Below are 27,726 nucleotides of genomic sequence, written 5' to 3'. Positions count from 1 at the left end.
CATGGAGCACTGGGTGTTATACAAAAACAATGGATCGTGGATCACCACATCAAAAACCAATGATGTATTGTATGGTGACTAACATAACATAATAAAATTTTAAAAAATCAATCAATCAATCAATCTATGTTTGAGTCCTATACCAGATAAATTTGTTGTTGTCATTCTAAAGGATGTTATTGGGATATTGGTGAAATTTGAAAGAAGCCTTTTTTTTTTTTTTTTTTTGGAGACTACATACTCTTCTCAACTATACATGGAACTTTTTTTTTTTAATTTTATTATGTTAGTCACCATACAATACATTGGTTTTTGATGTGGTGATCCAGGATCCATTGTTTTCATAGAAAGAAGCCTTTTGATTAGACAGTAGTGTTTTATCAATATTAACTTCCTGGTTTTGATAACTGCACTATGACTTATGTAAGAGAATGCCCTTGTTTTTTTAGGAAATATACACTGAATTATTTAGGGATAAAGGGGCATAATGTTTACAGCTTATCCTCAAATGGTTCAGAAAAAAAATAATAGTGTATGTGTATATATAACTCAGAACAGAAAGAAAAGGATGAAGCAAATGTAAAATGTTAACATTTGGGAAATGTGAGTGAAGAGCTTATGGACATTCTTTGTACTATACTTGTATGTTTTATATTAACAGCTTCACATGAGAATCACAACCCTGGTTGACACCTTGATTTCAGCCTGTTGAACCCCTGATTCAGGCTTACTGTGCTTGGACTTCTAACCCATGGAAACTTGTGAGATAGTAAATGTGTGTGTGTGTGTGTGTGTGTGTTTAAAGTGAGCCAAAAGGTGTGTAAGAAACATTTGAAATGGAAGAAAGGAGAGAAAAGTCACCACAATTTGGTGCCTTACTGGATAGATGTGGTCCGAGAGAGAAGAGTTGGGGATGGTTCTAAAGTTAGGAGCCTGAAAATTGGGATAATATGGACAGAAAGAGGCAAATCTAGAGGGAGAGCTGGTTGGGAGGAAAAAAAATAAGTTTTAGTTATGTTAAGTTTGAGTGAAGAGGGGGCCATGAATAGAAAGAGGAACCATCAGCAGAGAGGAGTTGGCTAAGGATTGAAGCTGGCTAGAGAGGTCAAGGCTGGAGCCAGATGTTGGGGAGTCATCACAATGATTTTGGAGATACTTGGAGCACCTACTAGAAAGGGAAGAAAGAGGCTGAAAAAATAGAGGGATGTTTCTGGGTCCATCACGGCGCACCTAGGTGGTGATGAGCACTTGCTCTGAAATCAGACAGATCTGGGTTTAAAATCCTGGTTTTGCTCATTTCTAGCTGTGTGACCTTAAACTGGTCCCTTAATGTCTCTGGACCTCAGTTTTTTTTTAAGCTATGAAATGATGATGCTCATCACACCTGCCTTGCTTCAAGGATTGGACGAGATCAGCTGTATAAAGCGCTTAGCCCATTGCTGAGCACACGGAGCTGAAGACATCAGAGCCGTGATTGTTATTGACTGCTATTTCCTTTCATGTGCTCAGCTGGATTAGGTCCCACGCAGTTCGGATTACCACGTTTTGCTGGCCAGAATGGGGCAAGGCTAACATGGCACGGTGTCTTTTGCTGATGGAGGGCAGGCCCACCACCTATCCCTGAAAAGGGAGGACTTCTTTTCTCTTCTGCCAACATGGGCAGATTTAAGAGGAAGGCTCAAGGAAGTGAGAGTCAGAGCTGGGAGTGATGGAGCAAGGGCAGGCCCCCCAGACATGCCTGGATCACCAGGAGTGATTCATTCCTCCTTAGCCTCCCCTGGGCCAGCCCAGGAAAGGGGTGTTTGGGGGAGGGGGATAGCATGATCGAGTGTGAAGGGTGGGCACGGTGTGCAGGGCGACGGTTTATATTTACAAAAGGTGTGTGGTGCCTAGGCTGCCTGGTATCTATCTAGGGGAAGAAGTGGGTTCTACAGGGATGTGCCGGCCAGGAAATGAGGAGACTTGACTTCACCTGCTGGCATTCATTCTCCCTACAGAAGATGCAGCCCTGGGTGCTACACTTTTAGCTTAATTCTCTCCCACCCCCTCTCCTCGCTGCCCCGGTGGCACTAATCAATCTGTTGTCCTCTGCTGCTAGATGGAAATGCAATCAACGAGATCACAATGACCTTAAGATTTCCTGATTCATTCCTACCCCCTGCCACCCACAGGCAGCATTACTTTCTTTAATTTCTCAGTGCTTGGCTCATTTTCTCCACTCACTTGGCTCTGCTCCATGCTCCAAGGACCTTTTTCCTGTACCAGGGAGAGGGTTTGGTGAAATGGCAGGGCTCTGGGCTGCCTGGTGGTGGCAGATGGAGAATCCCTGGCCTTGAATGAAGGTGTACTCCCCAAAGAGGAAAGTTTTGGGGTTTTGATAAAAAGCAATCTCAGAAAAGGACATTTGGAAATTGTGTGTGTGTGTGTGTGTGAGAGAGAGAGAGAGAGAGAGATTGAGATTGAATGAGAGGTATCAGAATCCTGTAAATAAATGAGGAATCTTGAAAAACTGGTAGGAACAAATTGAAATCAGTATTTCATCCCAGGTCAAAGGAGACAGAGAAAGAAACAACCTCTTGAGGCAAAGATAACTATCAGGGATTACCAATTTTCCAGAGTGCCCTTGTGCTTTGAGATCCTCAGTAGGAAGGAGCTTAAAGATACAGAGACTGATAGATCTGCCACTTAGGTGGACAGCTGGAGTTGATGCAAACTGCCCGAAGAAGGACTTGTGATTTTTCCCCTATGGTGTTCCTCTTCCCCTCAGTTCCACCTAGTTAATGGCACTACCACTCACCTGCTTGCTTCAGACAAGCCTCTAGTCATTATCGAGTTCCCCTCGTTCCCTCACCCGTCACCTCCTGGCCATCAGCAAATCCTGTGGATCCACCTTCAAAATATATCCCGATTTTGCCGACTTCTCGCCACCTCCTCAGCTGCTACTTGGTGTGAGTCACCATCATCTCTGTCCTGGACCAAGGTAACATCCTCCTAGTTGGTCTCCTTGAGTCAACTTTTTGCTGCCAGGGTGGCCACGTATGGATGTTCAGGTTGTATAGTACGCAAGGGCACCATAGTTATGGATATGCCATTTTTATCACAGACACATACCAACTTACATAAGTGAGTGTGCAGATGGGTGCACACATTCAGCTCTTCTTGGCTCCGAGTCTGAGAGCGGAGGAAGAGAGCCTGCTCCTACATAAACCTGTGTTGGTGCAGAGGGTCTTGAAGAGACTCTGGAGAACTCAAATTTTTAACTCGAGGAAGGGGCATCTTTCTGTAATGCACACAAAGACACTGCATCAGATAGTGGCAGCCCTGCCCCCAACGATCTTAACTCCATACAATGGTCAGCAACAAAGATTTGAGTGTATTGATCCTTTGCTGGAAGCCTTTCATTTATTTCCCAGTGTTCTTAGGAGGAAGACAAAACTCCTTACCTGGCCCACAAATCTCCAACGATCCGGCCCCCACCTTCCTCTGCAGCCTCATGTCCATACCACTCTCTCTCATGCCCGCCTCCCAACCTCAGCCACACTGACCTTCTGTCCCTGGAGCACCCAAGCGCATTCCTGTCTCTTTCACTGTACTTTTTTTTTTTTTTCTATCCGGAACCGCACCCCCTGCTAGAGCATTAGCTCTATTAAGCAGGGACTTTGTCTTGTTCACTATTGTATTTTCATCACTTGGCGCAGTGCCTGCTGTGTAATAGGCGGTCAGTAAATATTTGCCGACTGAATAAATAGATGAACAGGGCAATGGGCAAGTTCGACCCACCCGAAGGGCTCTAGGATGAACCTCAGCTCAGCCCCATCTCTAGAGTGTGCTTTCAGATCCTCAGGTGAATTGAGATGGCCAGAAAATGCAGACTGGTACACATCAGAAAGTTGCAAGACCGGTTTGGCAAGGAGGAATGGTTGTGAGCCTAGCCAGCAGTTATTGAGATATTAGCATGGGGTGGTCACTGCTCTCAGCACTTTATTCGATTAATATCCCCAGGAAACTGAGACCCAGGAGAGTCAGTAACATGGGTTTAAACTCAGGCAGTTTGACGAGAAGCTCTCTGCCGTACTGTGGAAGAGTGAGAATACTCATTTCCTCCCGGTTTCTTTTTGGCAGTGCCCGGGGAGCGTTTCCCCTGCGCACTCTCGTGGTCTTGAACCCAGCCGGGGAAAGCAGGTAGGAGAGGGGCGCCTGCCATGTCGGGCCAGCAGCAGCAAGCGCGGATCTAGTTACCGGGCCCCACGGGGGAAAGAGCCACTTCGGTGATTGACGATATAAATTAAAAAGCTGAGAGATTTTGTACTTTCTTGATACTGAAATCTATAAAACCATCAAATCCTCGGCCAGCCTCACCGAACTAAAAGGGAGTTGCAGTCACAAAGCAAATTTAACACCTCTCCCCATTTTTCTGACATACAGCGGAGCGCTTCCACGGAGGTGAGAATGGCATTAGCTTGAAGCTCCACGGGGTCGAAACCTCAGCAGTCACAGGGCTAGATTGCGCGCGCTGCCTTCAGGCCGGAGAGAAATTGACAGGGGCGGGGGGAGGGGGGAAGGCAACTGACTAGGCGGGCTTTGCAGCCCAGACCACAGGAACAGTAAATGAAAACTAAAGCAGAAGAGGCAAAAGGCAGAGTAATCTTCGTCGTTAAGACGTCGGCTTGCGGGTGCCTGGGTGGCTCAGTTGGTTAAGCGACTGCCTTCGGCTCAGGTCATGATCCTGGAGTTCCAGGATCGAGTCCCGCATCGAGTCCCGCATCGGGCTTCCTGCTCGGCGGGGAGTCTGCTTCTCTCTCTGAACCTCCCTCCTCTCATGCTCTCTCTTTCTCTCTCTCAAAAAAAAAAAAAAAAAATCTTTAAAAAAAAAAAGACGTCGGCTTGCTCACGGGCATAATGGGAATTTTTTTTTTTTCTTTAACCCGCATTTTGGAAGCCCTTTAACAAAAGATGACTGTTTCAAAACACAATTTTGGAGTTAGTTTGTCCCTTCAGGCTCAGAGCCTGAAGCAGAAATTTGTGGGCTATACTTGGGGCTTTCCCTACATTATCGTATCAGAATCCTAGGACCAAAGAAAGGACCTAACAGAGCATTTTGTTCAACCTACTTACTTTCTGTACAGAGAGACTGAGGCCACGAGAAGGGTGTCTTGCTTTTATTTTCACCAAGTCACCACTGTGTGTGTGTGTGTGTGTGTGTGTGTGTGTGTGTGTGTGTGTGTGTGTGGTAGATTTGCCTCAGGAGCTGTTAAGGGGAGAGACAGAATGACCTGCATTGTCAAGGGGAAAGGGTGAAGAAAAATGTTAGAATCGATACAGTGTTTGATAAATAGCCAGTCATTTGTCACATAAATATATACACATTGCAAACAACACCCCTCTCTGTGGCAGAAACAGAGGGGTTGTTCTCAACAGAGGGAGGGCCTCAGCTGAGGAGGCTAAATGAGGGTCATTCATCCCTCGAGCCCCTTTCTGCCATGGCCAAGACTGGTCCAATACCACCTAGGTTTTCTGTGGGCGCTCAACATTTTGCTCAGCAGAGACTTTCAAATGCTTCGCTGGTGGCTGGTGGCATTTAACCTCCATGGGAAGGATAGGGACTTTTTCTTTCATCATGGAATCCATTATTTTTCTTTGAAGCACAGTGCAGAGGTTTTTACAAATTGCATGGCAAAAAACAGAAATGCATCCAGTCCTCAGCATAGCGCCGTGGAGGAGTTTCGGGGCAACCTGCCCCTCAGGTTGTGTGTGTCCAGAACATGCTCCTTTCGGAGCTGGATGCTAATCCTGTAGGGAGGGAGGCAGAAAGCAAGCCATCTCTTCCTCTCCTGCCTTAAAGGGAGGTAGACTTGAAATGGAGCGGAGCTGGGAGCTCGAGAAAGCCAACCTAAGTGCAGCAGTAGACACCCCCCACCCCCACAGGAGTCAGAGGGCTGCAGCTTGGCTTGACTCTGCTGTGAGACCCTGGACCTGTCACTTCCCCTCTTTGGAGCTCTGGTTTTTCATCCGCCTCTCCTGCCTCACAGGATAGCCAGAAGGTATAAGCATGGAGAAAACAGACACACATTTCTTTGGATACAGTTAAAACTCCATATGAATGCAAAGTATTATTGTTGGTGTTTGTCTGCTCTTTGCCTCGGGTGGTTGGACCATCTTGGTGTATGACTTGGAATTTGAATTGGTAAAGAAGACTCAGAGAGAGGTCCAAGGTGCCAGGAATTACAGAGGAGAGAGGGTAGGAAGTCTTGGAAGGATAGGAACAGACCCCTCAGGAAATCACAGCCTCACCCCTTTCTTAATCTCTCTGCCTGTGTGTCTTGCAGCAGCTTAATGGACCTCTCTGAGCCTGTTTTCTCATCGCTAAAGCGGGGTGGTTGTGAAGATATAAACGAAATAAGAAATGGAAAGCTCTGATGCCAGCAACACTAGCATGAAGTAGACTTTTGATCATTATTGTTGTTAGTGATGTTACTTGCTTCTGGGCATTGAGGAGAATCAGGATTCCTTAATGCCAGGGCATGGCTGGTCCTTGGTAAAACATATATATATTTTTGAGCCTCATCCCCAAGGAATTCTGATTCCGTGAGTTTGGAATGGAGCCTAAGAATATGTATTTGACAAGGACTCCGAGGGATTCGGATGTGGGGCCAGAGTTGGGAACCAGTCGTCTCGAGCAGTGTTTTTTCAAGCTGCCAATTATTACCTCCTGCTCGGGAAATCAATTTAGTGGTTCGTGACCTGCATTAAAAAAACAGAAAAGGAATGAAATAGGAAAAACAGTGTGCACTTCACACAGTAAGGGTAAATATTGCTTCATGAAATGTTGGCTGTATACTTTCATATATAATTCAGTGATGTATGCTGTATGCATGGCAAATGTATTTCTTACTGTAAGTCATGGTGAAAAAATGTTTGAAATACAACAGAGAACACTGTCTTCCATTTGGAGACACAGATGTCCAGAGAAATAATCTCTCAGGTCCCAGCCTAGACAAGCAGACATGACCAGCAAGAGAACGGAGTAGGATCTATTTCTCTTCTCTCCCTATCTATCCTCTGCTATGCTTGGGTCAACAGAGTTGGTTTGTTCTCTAATTAGAATGAGTTTTAATACCGTGTAATGGGCCTGGCCTGAGATGCAGGGCAAGTGAGGGTATTGCCACAGATATCAGGCTAATTGCGTTGACCCCATTAGACAGAAAATGTATCTGCGTTTATTGGGGTGTTCAGTTGCTCTTGGTTAGTGAGCGCCTTGTAAACACACTTTGCTCTTCTTCTTCTCCCAGGCTTTCTTCTTGAGGATTTTATTTATTTATTTGAGAGGGAGGGCAGGGGAGGAGGGAGAGAATTACAAGCAGACTCCCTGCTGGGTGTGGAGCCCTACATGGATCTCGATCTCACGACCCTGAGATCATGACCTGAGCTGAAATCAAGAGTCAGATGCTCAACTGACTGAGCCACCCAGGCGCCCCTCCTTGTCCCAGACTTTGGTATTCATTTTCACTTTTGGAACGCTTTTGTTGCCTTTGTGAAATCACGTAATAAACATAAAACTGTTTCACTGCACATCAATCCACGTCAGTGTCTTTTGACTCTCCACTTGGTATGTGGAGGATATTAGCACTCCTAAACCTTCCTGGGCCTCATCCTCAAGAAACTCGGATTCCATAGGTTTGGAATGGAGTCTAAGAATATGTATTTAACAAGGACTCCAAGGGATTCTAATGTGGGGACAGATTTGGGAACCAAGAGTCTCAAGCACTGTTTCTCAAGCTGCCAATTTATTACCTACTGCTCAGGAAATCAATTTAGTGGGTAGTGACCTGCATTCAAAACAGAAAAGGAATGGCTGTGCTCCATCCTGTGGGGATGAGGTCACCTCGTCAGCAAGGCCTTCTCAGACCACCTTCTGTAAACTGTAGGCCTTGCGGGATCCGCCTACCCCTACCACTTCAGAACCCCCCGCCCATCTCCTTTATGTTTCCCCCATGGTGCTTATCATAGCCTAACACACCATATTGTAAATAATAAACATAATGAGAAAAATAACCCCATATGTCCAGATCTTTTTTTAGAAAGAATTGGAAATCAGATTCCAAATTTGAAATGTGGCTAGATCTTCTGATTTTTCTGGAGAGCCTGGGAATCCAAACATTTATGTAAAACCTTTGGTGTTGTAAATGTGTTGGTCACCAGATCAAAAAGAAAAAAAAAAAAATTCAACACTACTTAGGCCAAAGAAAATATGTCTGTGGCCCAGATTTGGTCCACAGATCACCAGTTTGGGGCCTCTGTCATAGATGTGCAGACCATTGGGCCATGTGAAGTCTTGAAAATGGGTGTTTTCTATTGACAAAGTGCAGCCTCGGGTCAGGTTCTTGCTCCAAGGTCATATGCTAGCTTGTAGCGGAACTGGACCTTGAACCTGGCTCTCTCGCCTCCTCGTGCTCTCTCACAGCTGCCCGGCTACCTGCGAGGCTGCCTCTCTTCTGCTGAGGGTAGAGCTCCTCTGCCCTGTGCGGAGGCCAGCATTCAGTTCAGTCCCCGTGCCTCACAAAGAACCTAACAGAGTCATCACCACCCATCTGATAAGCCCCGGGCACTTCTCACCACAGAGTGTATGAATTTACCTGCCTGCCCCATGTCAACCGTGGATATTGCCTCTTGGTGTTCTTTATTGCTTTTGCTCCCGTGATAGAATCAAGACGAGGTCTTTATAGGAGTGTTATTAGCATTGCTCCCAGCCAGGGGTGCCCTCAGGTAGAATCGGTGTGAGCTGGTGCAAAGAATGTGGGGCTCAGAGTCCAGAAGGCGGGGCTCAGCGGGCCCTGAGACAACTTATTTAACCTCCCTGGCGCTCCATTTCCTTCAGTGTAAAACTGAGAGAAATACGATTTGCCTTTCTTATCTCCCAGGGCTGCTGTGGGGTAAAACCGAGATAGTACCTGTGAGCGCCCTTTGAAAAGAGAACATTTTACAGCAGTGAGGGCATAGCATCTTCACGAAATCACCAAGATCATTACTGAGCACCTACTACGTGCGAGCGAACGTACCATTTATTCAGGGCACACCAAGGGGATGAAGGCCTAGTTACCTTCCATGAGTTACAGGGTAAGCGAGCCAAAGGGACATAGGTGAATGGAAAGAGAGCCAGCAATGCGAAGCTGGGGATGACCCGGCTTGAACGAAATGTGCAGACTGTAGAGTGAGAGAGAATATGGTGGAAAAGGCTGATCACGGAATGATCTGCATGGAGGGGAGGGTTCAAGCAGTGGCCAGCCGACGATCAGTTCTCCAGCTTCTCCACGAGGCAGGAAGACAGAATCAAAGCATGCCTTACATGAAACCAAAGCCGAGTCCAAGGGGGACAGCGGGCATGGGTGATGACATGATGGGAGGGCCTAGTACAATAAAATGGCCTTGACAACGGTCCCCGCCTCAGAGGCCTGTTCTGAACAGGCAAGATGGTGATATGTTTTATTTTTTTATTTATTTTTAAGATTTTATTTATTTATTTGAGAGAGAGAGCATGAGCAAGGGGGAGGGAGAAGCAGGCTCCCCGCTGAGCAGGGAGGCTGACGCGGGGCTCGATCCCAGGACCCCGGGATCATGACCTGAGCCGAAGGCAGATGCCTAACCGACTGAGCCACCAGGTGCCCCAGGTGGTGATATGTTTTCATATGGTGAGTACTAAAGACGTGTTAGCTGCCATTATCATCATCATCTGCTTCCATCTTATAGTGAAGTCAGGGTGCTTGGGAGCCTGCCTGAGAGTAGTTGCGTTACCTTGGGCAAGTCAGATCACCCCCGTTTCTCAGTTTCCTGGTCTTCCATGTGGGATTAGGACTAGTGCCAACCGAAGAGGGCTGCCTTGGGGATTAAATGAATGAATCCAAGTCAAGCGCTTATCCCAATGCCCGGCACAGGGTAAGCCCACGCTAGATGTCAGCCACTCCAGCTCCTAGGGCCAGATAATCGCCCCACATAATATGGCCGCATGACAAAAACTCGAGAAACAGAAGATCATGAAGGTACCCCCAAATCTTACTGCTAAGACACCAGTCCTTGTTACTACTTTGAGATCCAGGTCTTAAATCGGAAACTTCTCCTGTCGAGGAAACCAAGACTGAAGAAAATGGCAGGGATCTGGGATGCAATGATCACTGCATGAAACATTTACTGAGCGCCTCCTCTCTGTTGGCCAATGCTCCAGGGGTGGAGGTTCAACATCACCAACGGGACAGGTAGGATCCCCGCATTTAAGCAACGTATAGGCCCACAGAGGGAGATAGGAGAGCAAAATAAAAGTATAAAATACTATGTTACATGACGTGAAGTACTATGGGAAAAAACCCTTAAGATGGGGTGAAAAGGGGGCACCTGTGTGGCTCAGTTGCTTAAGTGTCTGCCTTCAGGTCAGGTCATGATCCCAGAGTCCTGGGATCGAGCCCTGTGTCAGGCTCCCCACTCAGTGGGGAGTCGGCTTCTCCCTCTCCCTCTGCCCCTCCCCCCTGCTCGTGCTTGCTTTCTCTCTCAAATAAATAAAAAATCTTTAGAAAAAAAATGGAGTGATAAGGAGTTCTGAAATGGGGAGGGGTGGCAAGGGAGGGAAGTGTGCAAAGCCTACAGGTGATCTTTGTGTCTACCCCCGGAAGAGGTGAGGGAGCAGGCCATGCGGGTCTATCAGGGAAGAGCCATTCAGGCAGAGAGAACAGCAAGAGCAAAGTCCCTGAGTTAGGAGCATGCTTGGCCTTTCAGAAACAGCTGGGAAGCCCTGTGACAGGAGTGGAGTGAACAAGGGGAAGGGTAATAGGATAGGAGGTCAGAGAGGTCACAGGGGCGGCTGGTTTAGGGCTTTGTAGGCCTTCGTGATGACTGCCGATTACAGGGAGTGAGATGCAAAGGCATGGGGGGATCTTGTCCAGGGAGGGGCGGGCGTGATCTGACTTCCGTCAGCCATTCAGCCCTCCCATAAGCAGTGGGTTTTGCCTCCATAGGCCTTGGATGATACTAAACAAGAGGTGGCAGGCCCAGCTGTCCCTGCAGAGTTGTCCTTACCACTCTGTAGACTGCAGAGAGAAGGCTCTTTGGTCCAGAGGGGGATATGGAGTGGAGGTGATGGCGCAGAGAATAGGAGAAAGCAATGGAATCTCTTAGAGCGGAAAGGGACCCAGTTCATGTGATTCTGCCGTTGGGCATCTGTTCACCCAGCCTTGACTCACCTGCACCGCCCCACCAGCCTGCTCAGCCTCTTGCAGGACCCTGTCAAGGTCAGAAAGCCTTCTGACGGGTTTACTGACAGTCTGCCTCCTTGTCACCACTAGGTGGCAGTAGTCCGAGTTCTGTCGCCTGAGCATCCCAGAATCTGTGCATACTTTCCATAGGAAAACACTTTCGAGATGTGAGAGCAGTTGGGGATCCTATACATTCCCTGACGTTTCTCTTTTTCGGGCCCCGTATCTCTGGTCCTTTCAAGAGCCACTCCTGTTCTGGGATGGTTTCCAGTCCCTTCGTCACTCTCGTGACCCTCCTCTGGAGGTGGTCCCTTTTCTCAGTGACCCTCTTGAAATGTGGTGCCTGGAATTGAACAGGACGCTTCGGGAGGGAACAGCAGAGATCGCGGGGCAACATTAATATTCAGGGATCTAGAAACTCTATTTGGATGAATACAACCTAAACTTTAACCGCTAAATAATTAAGCTACGTAAACTAACTGTTGGCTCGAATTATGCTGTGGGTCAACCCAAACCCCTCGATCTTTTTGGAATTGTTTGTTTTTATGTGAGCTGCTGCCAAGCCATGCTTCCCTTACTCTGGCTTCACAAGAAGGACTTTCAGAATTTTAATTGAGGATTTTCACTTTATCTGACACATTTTACCTTTCTTGCTTTTTTTCATTTTAGCTCGGTATTCCAGCCCATCTGAGCTCGTTTTGAAACTCAGCTTTGTTCTTCAACGTATTTGATATTCCTGGAAGCTTTGGGTCATCTTCAGACGTGGTAAGTGTATTTTCTGTGTCATTGAAGTTATTAACAAACGTGGAAAAGCCCCGCGGCCTTTCGAGACTTTTCTGTAGGTTGTCACCTATGCTTTGGGTAAAATTCTTTCATCAATTGCCCATCCATCTGACTCATGTTATAATCTGGTTAGTACGTTGCTGTCTTGTCTTAGTCCATTCATGAGAAAGTTCTAAGAGATGATTTCAGATGCACTGATGAATCCAAGATATGTTGTGGTTATAAAAGGCAGGGTGGATAAAGGATGATCGAAGATGGCACCCTTTGGTTTGTAAAATGGAAACTGTTATGGTTTTTTTTCCCAACTATGAAAGTACTTTTGGCTTGTTGTACAGGTCCACGGCATACCAAAGTGTACGAATTAGACAGTGTAAGTCCCTCTGTAATTCTTTGTGCCAACACCCTAGCAGATAACTGTGGTTAACGATTTTGTGCCGATTTGTAACAATTAAGGAAACAGAGATCTGTGATTTAAATGGGATCATACTGTACAGAATGTTTCGTGACCTGCTCTTTTCACTTACAATCTTTTGGAAACATCTTTCCCTGTCAGAACATATAGTTTGACTTCATCCTTTTTAATGACTACCTAGTGTTCTTTTCCGGGGGGGGGGGTGTTTCCTAATTTACCTCTTCAATCCCATATAGATGGACGTTTGCATCATTGGCAAATTTTTTGCTGTCATAAGCCGTGTTGCCTGGGGAACTTTCTTTGCTGTCTTGAGATGTTGTGTTGGGTGCTGGTTTCTGGGCCTCTGGATTCCCTCTCCTTTTTGGATCTTGTTGTCAATGTTCTAAATTCCAAGGGCTACTTTCTACTAAAGAGAGAAGAACTAGAGAGGGGGCTGCCCAACTTCCTGCTGATCATGGTTTGTGTTTGAAAATCTATACCTTGTCCTCCCTTGGAGTGGAGTTAAACCTGTTGGAGCTCTCGGGGGCCTTTGCAGGACCAAGGCACCCCAAGATCAAACCCTGAGTGACAGACAAGCTTGATGGGAGGCTCCGCCCCTGGCTGGCACAGGTGAGTTGGTTAAGAGCCAAAAGGGGAAGGAGAACTGCCTTGCCATTGAGTCATTATTCCCCATCACATATAAGCTCTGGCTCGTAGGGCCACTTACTGAACCTCAGTAGGCCCTCCTGTCTCATCTTCACATCTTTCCTCCTCCATGGGGGTCTCCCTCCCTGTACACATGCACTTCCTAGAACAAGGTAGGAGCTGCCTCCTCCAAACTTCTAGAACACATTAGGAGCTTGGGCTAGAGAGTCAAACCTGTGTTTGAACCTGCCCACCTCTGTGATCGTGGATTCATCACTTATCCTTGCTAGGCCTAGTTATCCTCACCTATAGACTGAAGATACTCTTATATAAGAGATTTCAGAGCACCAAACCCAGTGCCTGGCCAGTAGGAACCACTTCCTGTTAGCTGCTGTCATCATCATCATCACCACTATGGGTGATCATACTACCTACTCCACAGAGTCGTGGAGATGAAGTGAGAACATACGTAAGCCATCCAACGCAATGTTCAGCATAAATTGAGTGCTAAATAACTGAGGGCAGTTATCGAATATATTTATACCAAGTACCCCTTGGATACTTACCTCATTATGTCTTATGTTACTTCTATTTGTGTTCATGTCTTGATCCCTTCCTCTAATTTGTAAGCTCCCTGGAGAGCAGAGTTCTCTCTCTCTCTCTCTCTCTCTCTCTCTCTTCCTGTCTCTTCCCCTCCACCCAGGAAGCATAAAAGACCCAGTGTTGGGGATTAGGGGGCTCTTGAACATTTAGATGAGTCAATGTTGCCCTCACTTTTCCTAAGCCCCTTGATCATGGTATTGTTTTCTAGTTTGAAAACATCACTCCCATTAACTGATCAATGGGACCTTTTCCCTAGGGCAAGCCATGTCATGCATGTTCCAACCACTGAACCAGTGATCACAGAATTAGCAATGTACAGTATCTTAGCTTTGGAAAGTTCTCCAGAAAACAGTGGCCTGGGGTGTGCATTCATCTGAGAGCCTGGGCATGCGTACCACTCCCAGGCTTCCGCTGTCTACACGGAAAAGGATATTAGGCATGAGCCTAGTTCAGGCCACCACCAAGTCCCCCTTAGACTACCACAATGTAGTCTTCTAAGTTGTTTCCTTACTTTCACCCCCGCCGTCCACATAGCAACAAGAGAAGTCTCTAGAAAGTAGTACAATGAGATCACATCATTCCCCTCCTCAAGACCCTTCAGTAGCTCCTGTCTTGTGTAGTGTCAAGTCCAGTCTCCTTCCCACAGTCTGCAAGGCCCTGCATAATCTGGCCCCTGCACATCTCCAAACTCGTCTTGTTGCACTCTTCCCCTTGCCCCCTTTGTACCGCCCACACTGGTCTTCTGGTGTGAGAACACGCCCAGCTCATTCCTGCTTCGGTGCCTTTGTTCTCATTCTGTGCGCCACCAGGAATTGGATCCCACCCATGCCCCAGCTTCCCTGTGCTTGTCCTTCAGGTTTCCACTTAGATGATACCATCTCAGAATGGGATCATTCATCCAGGCCTTCCCTGCGCACCCTATCTCAAGTAGCTTCCCATTGGTTCACATGCCATGCCCCCTTGCTAATCTCAAGCTCATTGGTTCTCAGCCCTCACTTCACCTTAAGAATCACCAAGAGAATGTTAAAAAAAATGGCCAGGCCCCTTCTAGACCAAAGAAATTAGAATCTCTGGGGACAAGGCCCAGGTTATCTATATTTTTAAATGTTCCCCTGGTTAATTTTAATGTGTGGGCAAGGTTGGCAGGTTCCATTCTAATCTATGAGCTTGTTTATTTTCTTCTTAGTACTTATCACCAGATGTAATTCTTTTCATTCATCCATTTAATAAGTATTTATTGAGCTCCTACCATGTGCCTGGCTCTACTCGAAACGCAGGGATTAAAATCATGAACACAAAAAGCACAAATTCTAATCCTTTATGAAACTTTCATTCTAGTGGGGAAGGCAAACAATAAATAAGATCAGCAACTATACATAGTTATACAGCCATATATGTATGTGTATATATATATGTGAAACTATATGTGTACATACGTATTATTATTATTATTATTATGGGCTGAATGTTTGTGTCTCCCCTCCCAAATTCATATGTTGCAACCCTAACCTACAATGTGATAATTTTTGAAGATGAGGACTTTGAGAGATGACTAGGGTTAGATGAGCTCATGAGGGTAAGACCCTGGTCTGATGAGATTAGTGCCCTTATAAGAAGAGAGACCAGAGAGCTTATTCTTTCCCCCATTCCACCTCCCTGCCACACACACACACACACACACACACACACAAGAAGAGGTCATGTGAGCACACAGCAAGATGGCAGCCACCTACAAGGCAAGAGAAGAGACCTTAGAATGAAATCTACCTTGCAGGCACCTTGACCTTGGACTTCCTGACCTCCAGAACTGTGAGAAATAAATTTCTGTCGTTCAAGCCACCCAGTCTATGGTATTTTGTTATGGCAGCCTGAACATACTAAGATATATGATATGTTAGATTATGATAAGTGCTAAGGAGAAAAAATAAAGCATAAAATGGAGATACGATTTTTGGGGGGGAGGGGAGGGAGAAAAGGTTTCGATAGAGTGGCCTGGAAAGGTGAATCTAGAGTAAAGATTTGAAAGAAGTGAGAGATTCAGATCTGCAGCTAGCTGAATATAGACCATTCAAGGCACAGAAGAGGAAGTGCAAAGGCCCTGGGGCTGGATTATACCTGGTGTATTTGAGGTACAGTGAGGGGACCAGCATGGCTGGAGAGTTGAGAACAAGGGGCGGAGTGGTAGGAGATCCATTCAGAGAAGTAATAGAGGGGAGCAGATAATGTGGAGCCTTAAATGTTATCGTAAGAGCTTTGGCTTTTACTCTGAGTAAGAAGGGTTATCACTGAGGAATTTCTAGCAGAGAGTGGCATAATCTGACTGAGATTTTAAGAGGTTCACTCTACCTGCCATAGGGAACTCAAGAGGCAAAAGGGTGGCAGTAGCAAAACCAGCGAGGCGGGTACTGTAATGATCTAGGTGAGAGACGATGGTGGCTTGGAGAAGGATGGTAGAAATGGCAGAACCCAAGAGAAACGGTCCAAATCTGGATATATTTTGGGAGTTAGGTTACACAGGATTTGCTGACAGACTGTGTGTTGGGCACAAGACACAGCGCACAGTCAAGGAGGACTGAGCATCCAGAAGAATGGAGTTGCCATTACGATGAGATGGGTAGGACAGTGGGAAGAATCGGTTTCAGGAGGAAACGTCAAGGGCTTAGTTTTGAACTTGATAAGTTTTAAGTGCCCATTAGACCTTCAGCTGGAGATGTCAAGTGGAGAGGTAGATGTACAATCCTGGAGTTCATAGGAGAGATCTGGCCTGGAGATAGAACTTCGGAAGCCTTGAGATTGGATGAAATCCCCTAGACGGTAAGCTCAGGTAGAAAAGAGCAGAAGCCCAGGGACTGAGACCTAAAGCACTCCAAAGATTAGAGGTTGAGTTACAGAGCAACAAGCAAAGGGGATGGAGCAGAAGCAGCCAGAGCAGAAGGGAGAAAACCAATAGAAAGTGGTTTCCTGGGAGCCAAGAGAAAAAAGTGATTTAGGGAAGAGCGAGTGGTCACTTAATGTACGGCACTGCCGAGGAGCTCGAGTAAGATGAGGACGGAGAGCTAACCATTGGATTTCGTAATGTAAGTCACTGGGTGATCTTGGTCAGAACAGTGATGAGAGTGAGTGCAAGAGGGAAAAGAAGGAGAGAATTTGGAGACAATGGGTATAAACAATTGCCCCGATATTTTAGTCCTAAGAGGAGGACAGAAATGGGGCAGAAGCAGTATCTGAGGGGAGACTCACCTCGAGAGAGGGTTTTATTAATTTGGGGGATGGGAGAAACCTTATTTTTTTTTTAAAGATTTTATTTATTTATTTGCGAGAGAGAGAATGAGATAGAGAGCATGAGAGGGGGGAGGGTCAGAGAGAGAGGCAGACTCCCCGCTGAGCAGGGAGCCCGATGTGGGACTCGATCCCGGGACTCCAGGATCATGACCTGAGCCGAAGGCAGTCGCTTAACCAACTGAGCCACCCAGGCGCCCGAGAAATCTTATTTTAATGAGAATGACCCCCACTCCAGAATTAGAAGGTCAGCAGCTTGAGGGCAGGGACTTGGTCTGGGGCATCCCCATCACCTCCCACAGTGCCCAGCACAGAGTAGGCACTCAGCAAATATCGTCGAGTAAGTGCACGATCAAATGATTGCAGACGTCCGTGAGAGTAAACATCAAAGAGTCGAGTGGCAGGGCAAAGTGACAGGTGAGTGGAGAGGCAGTACCAAGTTAACCCAACAAGTATCTCTTGAACAACGGGCATGCTGACAAGCACAAGGCAGCTTCCACCTTTTGGTGGCACCCTGGCTTCAGTCCCCTCATTCCCGCCCCACTCCTGGCGCACCGAGCTCCCCACCAGGGCCAGACAGCCGAAGGCAGGGGTTGACGCGGCCTGACTCCCTTAGCCAGGAGGGCATGCGATGTCTCTGTAGTCATCTGTTCCGGGGAGAGGACAGGCTTTGGGACTGTGAGAACGAGGTGTGGCCAGACGAGACCAAAGCTCGGGAGAGTGCCAAAGGAGAAACCACTTCGTGTCATCACCGTTCTCGGGCGTGGTCTGTCTGTGGCCCACAGACCACACCGGCTGGCCCGCGCTGGCTGGAGGCTAACTTGTAGCCTCCTGTATACAGCCCAGGCCAGGGAAGAGCAAAACCAGAGTCCACGGAGAAGAAGCCCCTGCCCGTGCAGGGCCCACAGTGGCAGGTGATGGGTTGGCCCAGAGGGGCTGCCCCGTGGGGCCTGTAACTCCACTGTTGCCGGGAAGATGGCACGGCCCAGCTCTGAGCGAGCACACAGAAGGCCCTCGGCAGCTTTCGGATGAAGGACTTGACAGGAAGGGCGAGGAAAGAATGCTTCCTTTTCCATGCCTCCCCTGCCATCATGCTTTATGCCCAGCCACAGCTCGGTGCGGGGCCGTGGCTGGTGGCCGGGTGCTTGTCCTGGACTTGGAAGAAGACCCAGGGAAACCCCCGTGGCGAGTTGGCAGCAACCTCAGACAGACCTTTTCCATCTCCTCACCTGGCCCCCAGAGACCCCACCATTGTGTTAGGTCTTATGAGTCCAAAAAATTGACTTCCACCAGCATTGACCTCATACCTGATCTGGGCCACATCCTGTGTGTTTTCTCAAAGTTGTGACTGTAGTACTAAATATTACAATTACTCCTCCTCCTCCTCCTCCTCCTTACTCCTCCTCTTAATTGCAGCTAACACATACCGAGTGCCTACTCTGGGCCAGGCCCTGAGCTAAGCACTTTGCATACCGTGTCGGTTGTAGTCCTCATTGCAGCCCAGTGAGGTGAATACTACTCTCGTCTTCAGTGAACAAGAGAGATTCAAGCTACGCAGGGGAAGAGTTGAGACTGAAGCCCGGTTCTGTCTGACTGCAGAATTACAGTCTACATGGGTCTCTATGACAGCATCCGGGTGCTGTCTTAGAAATGTAAGACAGGTAGTCTCATCCCATGGCTTCCTGTCACACTGAGAATTTAACCCAACTTTCTTCCTAGGCCATCAGGGCCTGGCAGAATCCAGCCTTTGCCTGCCTCTTCAGCCTTGTTTCATTCTCCTCTCCCCCCTGCCCCTGTGAAACCTGTGGAGAAGGCTCTGGAACCGTAGCAGCGTTCTGTTCTTGGTACATCTGGTGGTCTGACTTGGGTGCTTACTCCTGCTTCCAGGGAGATTTCCCTTGGAAAATGCCTCCCACCGTCTAAACAACCGTCCCAGAAGCCCTGTATCAAAAGGTGGAAGCTGCCTTGTGCTTGTCAGCATGCCCGTTGTTCAAGAGACACTTGTTGGGTTAGCTTGGTACTGCCTCTCTCGCTTGTACCGTAAGATCGTAGAAGGTTGACAGCGCCCCAGGCCCTGTCCGGCACTGAGAAGCGTGTGATGTTCAGAGGTGAACTGAGGCCCAAATTCTCGGCATTTGGGGGAGACAGCGCCGTATGTCTAGGGGAGTACGGGAAGAACACCAGCCTAGGACACATATGAATTACATCTTTGTCGAGCTCTCTCACTTGCTAGCTGGGAGACCTTAGATAAATCCTTCCAATTCTCTATGCCTCGATTTCCTTATCAGTCAATGAAAGTAATAGTAAGAGTAATAGTAATAATCTCTGCCCCTGACTCATATATGTAAAGTAACAGGTTTTCTTGGGGCCATGTCCTAGTCTGTTCCTGCTCCTATAACAGAATACCATAGACGGGGTGGCTTTGAAACAACAGAAATGTATGTTTTGCCATTTTGGAGGCTGGGAAGGTCCAAGATCAAAGTGCTGGCGGATTCCGTGTCGGATGAGGTCCATCATCATCTTCTCACTATAATGTCACGTGGCAGAAAGGGGCAGAGAAACTCTGTGGGGTGTCTCTTATAAGGGCACTGACCCCATTCCTGAGGGCTCGAGCCTCATGAGCTGATCACCTCCCAAAAGTGTCACATCCAAATGCCATCACACTGATTAGGTTTCGACATAGCAATTTGGGGTGCATACAAATATTCTGTCTATAGCAGGAAGGTTGGGTGGTATTTTTTCAAGTAAAAAAATATTGCTACCATTTTGTCCAAGTGTTATACCATTTTTCCTCCCACTGGGCCACATGCTACTTGGGTTCCTTTGCTTGTTACTGTTTAGTTTTGTGGTAGCGGACCCTCACCCTACCTCCATTGTCCTACCTTCCCCCTCCTCGAAGGTATGAGGTTCCCACATACGTGATAGTCCACGAAACATAATCTTCCCATGTCCAGAAAAGAGTGTGGGTGCTTGGTGGTCTGGTCCCTTTGTGTCTTCACAAATACTGAGCACCTCCGATGTGTTCAGCCCTGTTCTAGTCAACTGGTGATCCCGCAGCACACACACACAAAACCCCCAGCCTCCACAACCTCGCTTCTGCAGTATTTCTGCCCTAATGCACAGTCTTAATCTCACCATGCGCTAACAGCAGACAAACTTTGATTGAAGGAAACGATCACATAATTGGCCTGGAGTTGTCAAGTTGTCAAGATTATGGAAGACAAAGACCAAGGAACTGTCGTAGATTAGAGGAAGCTAAGGAGACATGGCAACAAATCTGAATCTGAGCTCCTGGATTGGATCCTGGCATAGCAGAAGGACACTAGTGAGAAAACAGAGGACATTTGAATAAGGTCTGCAGATGAGTTAATAGTGTTGTATCACTATTAATTTCCTGGCTTCAATACTTTTACCATTATTTTTTTTGAAAGGTTTTTTTTTTAATTTATTTAGAGAGAGAGAGAGCGCAGGAGGAGGGACAGAGGGAGAGGGAGAGAGAATCCTCAAGCAGACTCTGTGCTAAGCACAGAGCCTGACACAGGGCTTGATCTCACAACCCTGAGATCATGACCTGAGCCAAAATCAGGAGTCGGACCCTCTACCGACTGAGCCACCCAGGCGCCCCAATACTTTTCCCATTATTATGTAAGTTGTTAATACGAGGGGAAGTTGGGTAAAGGGGATACAGCGACTCTGTGTTGGGTTTACAATTTTCCTGTAAGGTCTAAAAGTGTTTCAGGGGGCACCTGGGTGGCTCAGATGGTTAAGCGTCTGCCTTCGGCTCAGGTCATGATCCCAGGGTCCTGGGATCAAGTCCCACATCAGGCTCCCTGATCCTTGGGAGCCTGCTTCTCCCTCTGCCTCTCTCTCTCTCTCTCTGTCTCTCATGAATAAATAAATAAAATCTTTAAAAAAAAAAAAATAAAAAAAAATAAAAGTGTTTCAGGCAGTTTGAAAGCAAGCTGGCAGGCACAGAAATGATAAATGCCAAGAGGATACAAGGCAGGACATGGACAGTCTCTGCTACATTTCCTGAATCTCAGTGTCCTCATCTGTCAATTAGACCCAATAATTATGTATCATTATTTATTCTCCTTATTAAAGAATTTGCAGAGGAACCCTGCTTTTGAAGTATTAGAGAAATGTAACCTCTAAACACTCAGTTTTGTGATAGAAGCTACAAAAGAGATAAAAAGATCATCACTTCATCCTCCATAAAAAAAAAATGTTTAATAGAATTATTTCAAAATAAAAAGTTAAAAATATCCCTGCCTTCCTGGGTCTTAACCTTTTGGGAGGGAGAGAGGGTGGGAGAGAGGGAAAGAGGGAGGGATAATAAATAAAACAATCAGTTAATGGTATCGTATATTAGAAGGCAGGGAGTGCTATGGAGAGAAAGAAAGCAGAAAAAGGCAGATAGGGAGGAGGAGAGGGGCAGCTTTAAAATGGTCATTTGAAGAAAAGACTTTAAAGAAGAGAGGGAGCAAGAGCTCCAAGAAGGAGCACACGAGTCAGAGGGAGTGGCCAGTGCAAAGGCCCTGAGGCCTGACTGGTTAAAGGAACAGTAGAAAACCTGGTGGAGCTAGGGCAGAGTGAGCAAGGTCAGTGTGCCTCCTTCTGGGGTCTTAACGATAACAGAAAGAAAGTGGCCATAGGGCAAAGATCAGGGGCGTTAAACAGTAGACACCAAATAGAGGTTTCCAGCAGAGTCACAGAGGACAGAAACGTGAAGGGAAGGGAAGAGCAAGGAAGTGCAATTGCTGGGGTCTAGAATACCTGTCCAATTTCTGGTAAGGAACCAAATCATTAGTAAGCCCCATAATAAGGCTCTGAGTCTCCTGTGCTTTGCTCCTCTCCAATCACTGAACTCTAATTAATGCTGAGTGTGGCAGTAAGACCGCAGCCTGAGACATCTTTACGATGTCGCCTTAATGAGAAGTGTCATTGGGAGCAGAGAGGGGTGGGCTGCTTTTTCTTGGACTAATAAGTGCGACTGATGAAAAATCCAGAACCTCGTTCTGGTTTGGTGTATGTTTATTTTCGAATGTCCCCGAGTCATTCTGTTAGCGTCATCTGGGTGTTCGAGGCCTGGGAACATATGCACTGAGCAGAATGCAGGCAGCGATGGCGCACGGGAAGCAGCCCCCTAGTCTGATGTGTGGCCTGCAGAAGACAGGCCAAGTACCGGAGGGGTTCCCCGGAGGCTCCTCAGCTCGCAGCCATGGCCCAGGATGCTTCCTCTTCCCACTGTGCAGAAGCAGAAATGCACGCGGGGAGGCCAGCCTGGCTGCCCGGGGAGGCTTGTAGACAGCACTGGTGTTTGGGGACCATTTCAAGCCATCCGGAGGTCCGCACATGTGTGTTGGCCTAGTCCTTCCAGTGTTACAAAGACTGGACAAGAAGACGTAGCGGATAGTATCCTATGAAATGTAAGACATCGCATACGTGCAAGGTGTTACTATTGTTGTGTTCCACGGGGGGCGGGGGGTAAAGAAAGTAGACCTACGGCCATAGCGTTTGTTCTCTGGTTCCCTGCTTGTCTAGTGTTATAGAGGGACCGTCACCTTCCTTTTAGAAACAGCACTTACCATTTGGAGCCCTCAGGATGTGCCGGGCACTCTGGTACATGCCTTGTGCGCGTTATCTCTTTTAGTCCTCACAACAACCCCACGGAGTAAGTACAGTTGTTCCGTTTAAAAGTTGGCTAAGGGAGGCTCAGAGATGTTAACTTATGCAAGGTTGCACAGTAAATGGTGAGAGCCACTTCTGCCCAGGAGACCCACAGTGGGATTCTGGATCCTTCTCTCTGCACTCAAGTGCCTTTTAAATTCAAGACGCACATGCCCCAGTGTGGCAGATTTGGGTTTCCAAGAGGGAGGGCATCAACTTCATTCTTCAGGCTCCACACACAAGGATGGCTGGAGAAGGAGAACCTCAAACAAGTGGACCACTCCAGCTTGGAGTGATGCTGGGCAGGAGTGGGCACTTGATTGTTTGAAGAGGCGCTATGGCAATATCTGGCTTCCCAGCTTGAAAGACTGGGCCGGGGACAAGTGACAGACCAACGCTGAATTCTAGAAATACCCAGGGTAGCAATCACCAGCTTCACCCTGTCTTTGTGCCAGGGAGGAAACTAGAGATCCAGAGCAGTGCTGAGATTCGCCCAAGGTCATACAGCTCATTAGAGCTGGCGGCTGCAGTGGGACTGTGATCTTTGGCTCCCAGTTGGGAGCTTCCCCCAGCCCCCCAGATTCCATGGGCAGCACTCAGAGAGGAGCCATCTCCTTGGGAGTGGAGCCATTGTCTGGATAGTGGCCCTCCGTGTGGCCCCGGGACCTGCAGCCCCAACCTCGCTGTGCACCCTTTAGAAGTGCCAATTCTCAGGCACCCCTCCCCTGGACTTCCCGGGGCCGGGGCCAGTAAAGTGTGCCCTAACACACCCTCTTGGTGACCCCGATGCATGCTCAAGTTTGAAAACCACTGGTCTAGACGGAAAGGCAAAGCGCCAAGTGTTACAGATGTCGACATGCGTTTGGAGCATGACAAAAGGGTCGTCTTCGTAGGGAGGGAATAAGACAAGGCCCGCAGCTCTCGAGCCACTCCTGCAGAGCAGTGTCACCTTGAAACACACATGACGGTGACAGATAGACACACACAGACCGGGAGGGAGAGTGTAGCCAGCACTTGTTCATCCGCATGTGCGTCCGAGTTTTGCCAACTCAGCAGTTCCAGAGCCGTGCCAGCTTTCCACTCGCTGCTGCGGAGGGTGCGTCCCTGCCCTCGGAGGAACCGCCGTGCAGGGTCAGAGAACCTCCGAGTTGGGAGGGAGCTCGGAGATGACCTACCCCTTCGCCCACCTCTGCCACATCCCTGGCGACCCACGTGACTGGCACTCTTTTGGCTTCAGCGTTACAGGGCCACAATAATAGTGAGCTCCGCTTCCTGGAGGACAGGGTAGAGGTGGGTAGGAGGAGGAAACACATACAGTTGGCTACAATAATAAAATGGACTATAAGCGCTAGAGCCCCTGCCATGAGAACCCTGAGCCGGAAGGAATGAATTTTAGCCCTGGGAAGTCAGGGGAGGCTTCGTAGAGGAGGTGCTATTGGAGCTGGACAAGCTTTCAGCAGGCTGGGCCAGGGGAGGAGGAAAGAGGGTGGTTGCCATATTTCCATGAACAAAAATACAGAGGCACAAAAACGCTGGACACATTCCATGAAACCTATTTAGACAGGCCTAGTAAAGGGGACATGCTCAGGAGTGCGACTTCTTGCCAGCTGCCTGACCCTAACCTTGGGCAAGGTACTGAACATCTCTCGGCCTCTATTTTTCCCTACTTGGAAAATGAAAGTAATCTACGTCACTGGGTTGTGGGAAGGAGTAAACGAGATAATGATACGAAGTAAGCTAACACAGTGGCTGGCTCATAGCAAGCACTCCAAAGCATACGTGACTGCCTTGCTTTATGGGGAATAGCAAACGAGATGGTTTGCCAGGAGCACTGGGTGTGAGCCTGGGAGTGGTGGAGGTAAACTTCGGGACCAGGTTGTGGCAAGGGCTTTGAATGCCAAGCGAAGGATTTGGGGTTTTTATTCTGAAGGCAGGGGATCTGTATATTTGGAGGGTTGAATTAGAGCAGAGTGATAGGGGAGAGGGGGAGTTAGGGGTTATCAGATGGGGGAAGAATCAGGTTCAGAGCGGGGATATTTGAATTAGTGTATGTCTGAATTCTTCTACTACATATAGACCTGAGTTGTGGTTGATGGAGCCTGAAATGTGTAAATGTGTGTGTGTGAGTACATATGTATATATTAAATGTATATGTTTTAAAATGTATCGATGTGGGGGCGCCTGGGTGGCTCAGTCGTTAAGCGTCTGCCTTCGGCTCAGGTCATGATCCCAGGGTCCTGGGATCGAGCCCCGCAGGCATCGGGCTCCCTGCTCCGCGGGAAGCCTGTTTCTCCCTCTCCCGCTCCCCCTGCTTGTGTTCCCTCTCTGGCTGTCTCTCTCTGTCAAATAAATAAAAATATTAAAACCCCCCCCCCCAAAATTAAAAATAAAATGTATCGATGTGTAGGGGAGCTGGGTAGCCCAGTCAGTTAGGCATCCCACTTTTGGTTTCAGCTCGGTTTGTGATCTCAGGGTCGCGGGATTGAGCCCTGCATTGGGCTCTATGCTCAGCACGGAGTCTGCTTGAGATTCTCTCTCTCTATTTCTCCCTCTCCTTCTGCCCCTTCTGCTCGTGCATGCTCTCGCATTCTCTCTCTCCCTCAAATAAATAAATCTTTCAAAAAATGTATAGATATGTAAAATGTATATCTATACATATATTTAACATACACATGAAATAACTAGAAAATGAAAATTGATGGTTGGAGAGAACATTAGCCAATTTTTTAAATAGTTTTAATGTGAAAGACAATCCCTTTGTTAGCTTGAGTTAAACTATGTGAAACATCATATTCGATGAAAACATTTCCCAAAGCTGGCCTTTTTGTAAGAAAACTTGAGATCTGTGCAATTCACACATACTTGATAAATTTAAGCACATTCTGTCTTACTGGCAGGGACAGAAATCTGCAATAAGACACAGAGTCCTCTGATGACAGACGATTAGAAGCAGCAATGGCGATGCCCATGGGGTCCAAATTTAAGGACATTTCTAATGGTTGTCCAGAAATACAAATACCCTCCATTTGTACTTTGGTGATAACTAGAGTCTTCTTTAGCTCCCAGTCAGGATGAACACACTTCAGAACGTTCTCGAGTCCCAGGCTAGAGGGAATGATCTCATTTGGCACATTATTGAGTGCCTGCAAAGAGGAAAGACACTAACTGCTCACAAATATTTTGCCATTGACTAACTGCAAAGATGTATCTGTTAAAGCAATCCATCTGAGCAGGCTAGTTCCCTCAAATATTGAAGAATATCAATACCAACTAAAAGCAAGTCGATTTGTCAGGCATTTACAAAGCAGCTTTGAAGCCAAATGATCTCCTTCCTGCCTTCACCTTTCTTCCAGAATATATGCACCAACACATCCAAGTGTGGACTCAGCCTCCTCTGTTGGAGCCTTCTCAGATAAAGCTTTCTTGGGCTGGAGGGAAGCAGATGTTTGGGTGGGAAGCCGTGCGGGAGCGCTGGTAGCCGTGCTGGTTCGGTGCTGGGGAAACAGTTCTGCACCGAGCTGGCTAAATATCATGAACTGTTGCTCAGCTCCCTCTCAGACCTGCCGGGCTTTCCCCTGGGCCTGCCACCCGATGTCAACAGAAACAGATCCACGGAAGCAGTTAAACTGACCCGTTGGACTGACCCAAATTCTTGGAGGAAATACAAAAGCCTGCCGGCTCCTGGGATTAGCTTCGCTTTTGCTCCCCATCTGCACATTGCCTTCTTGTCCACGGCAGCCCCAGCTTGCTACAGCTGCTCACCTCAGCAGCCGGCTTTCCGAGCCAAGAGAATTCGAGAACAGTCTAGTTAGGAGAAAGCGGTCGGCCCACCTGAGAGAAACTTTGTGGCCGGACCAACAGAGAGATGCGGCCCTCACTTTCATTGATTTGCTGTGTTCCCGGTGTCCTTTCCCCGCCATCTGCCCTGGCCCTTCTGCAGTTCCAGGGCACGTAGCCCACTTGTCAGATGAAGCTGTGTGGAGAACACGGCACAGCGTGTATACTCTTCGAGGCTTTGTTTTTTTTCCTAAGGAGAAAGGGGCTGTGCCGAGCAGCTGTTGGGGACGTAGGAGGATGGAAAAATGAATGTTTTGTTTCCATTCAAGAAGTGGCACCGCAAGGCAATGGGGAAAGGCACAGGCAAACCTCCTAGGTGGTTACTGATGTCAGAACTCAGATTAAAGGACACGCCGGGGCTCACTGCATGGCCCAGAGTTCCTACCCCTATGATACAAGGGCCTCACTAGAGCACGTGGGCTCTTAGCCCTCGGAGTGTATGTGCACAGCCCTCTCCCTCAGAGGGTCTGGCGTAATTGGTGTGGGGTTAGAGCCCCAGCACTGGTACTTTTTAAAAGCTCTCCAGATGGGAAACAACATTGCCATAAAGGACATCATTGAGCCAATCGGTCACGTTAGGATACGGGCTGTTTATTAGATAGTATTGTACCAGTGTTAAAATTTCTGAACTTGATAACTGTACTATGATTAGGTAAGAGACAGTCCTTGTTCTTAGGAAATACACACCTAAGTTTTTAGGGGTGAAGGGCATGATGCCTGCAACTTACTCAAATGAATTAGGAATTAAAAAAAAAAAAAAACCCACAAGGAAATGTAGGGAGGAAGGCATAAAGCAAATATGGCAAATGCTAACATTTGGTGAATCTGGGTGAGGGCTCACCCTGCTGACAAGAGTTCTTTGTACTATTAGAACTCTTCTGTTCGTTTCAGATTATTTCCGAATAAAAAATTCTAAAGAACAACAACCACCACAACAAAACACAACCCAAAACATCCAGCTCCCCAGATGAAATAATGTACAACCAGATTTGGAAACCCTTGGGTTCAGAAAAACAGAGGGAACGGGGACCTACGATAGATAGGTGACAATAAAGGCTTTTCTGAGCCACTGTCCCTGGTTCACGGGCCACACTTGGCGTGGCAAAGCTCGAGGACTGAATTATCCAGGCATAAATCTGTCAGTCAATCAGCAAGTGTTTTGGAATCCCATACTCGGGGCTCCGTACTGCAGGAGAAATTTTCCAGATGAAGTAGGGTGGGCATGCGAAGCTCCACGGATTGGCAGCCCATCATCCATCTTGACCTCTTTTTTTTTTTTTT

At 47.5% G+C, this 27,726-nt stretch overlaps 1 protein-coding gene across 2 annotated transcripts in view; it reads left to right on the top strand.

The window, feature by feature from the left end:
- Positions 1 to 27,726, top strand: part of PAK3 (p21 (RAC1) activated kinase 3) — a 247,621-nt gene that overhangs the window by 33,604 nt on the left and 186,291 nt on the right. For both annotated transcript variants that reach the window (XM_081808400.1, XM_081808393.1), the window contains exon 2: positions 11,907 to 12,002. The gene's annotated coding sequence lies outside the window, so the exon portion shown is untranslated. The remainder of the gene's footprint in view (positions 1 to 11,906; positions 12,003 to 27,726) is intronic.

Source organism: Leptonychotes weddellii, chromosome X (genome assembly GCF_054177405.1).
Source record: "Leptonychotes weddellii isolate Sample4059 chromosome X, ASM5417740v2, whole genome shotgun sequence".
In the NCBI taxonomy this organism is placed as follows: Eukaryota; Metazoa; Chordata; class Mammalia; order Carnivora; family Phocidae; genus Leptonychotes; species Leptonychotes weddellii.
The sequence above is the reverse complement of the archived record's forward strand: the minus strand, read 5'-3'. Positions and strand labels throughout refer to the sequence as shown.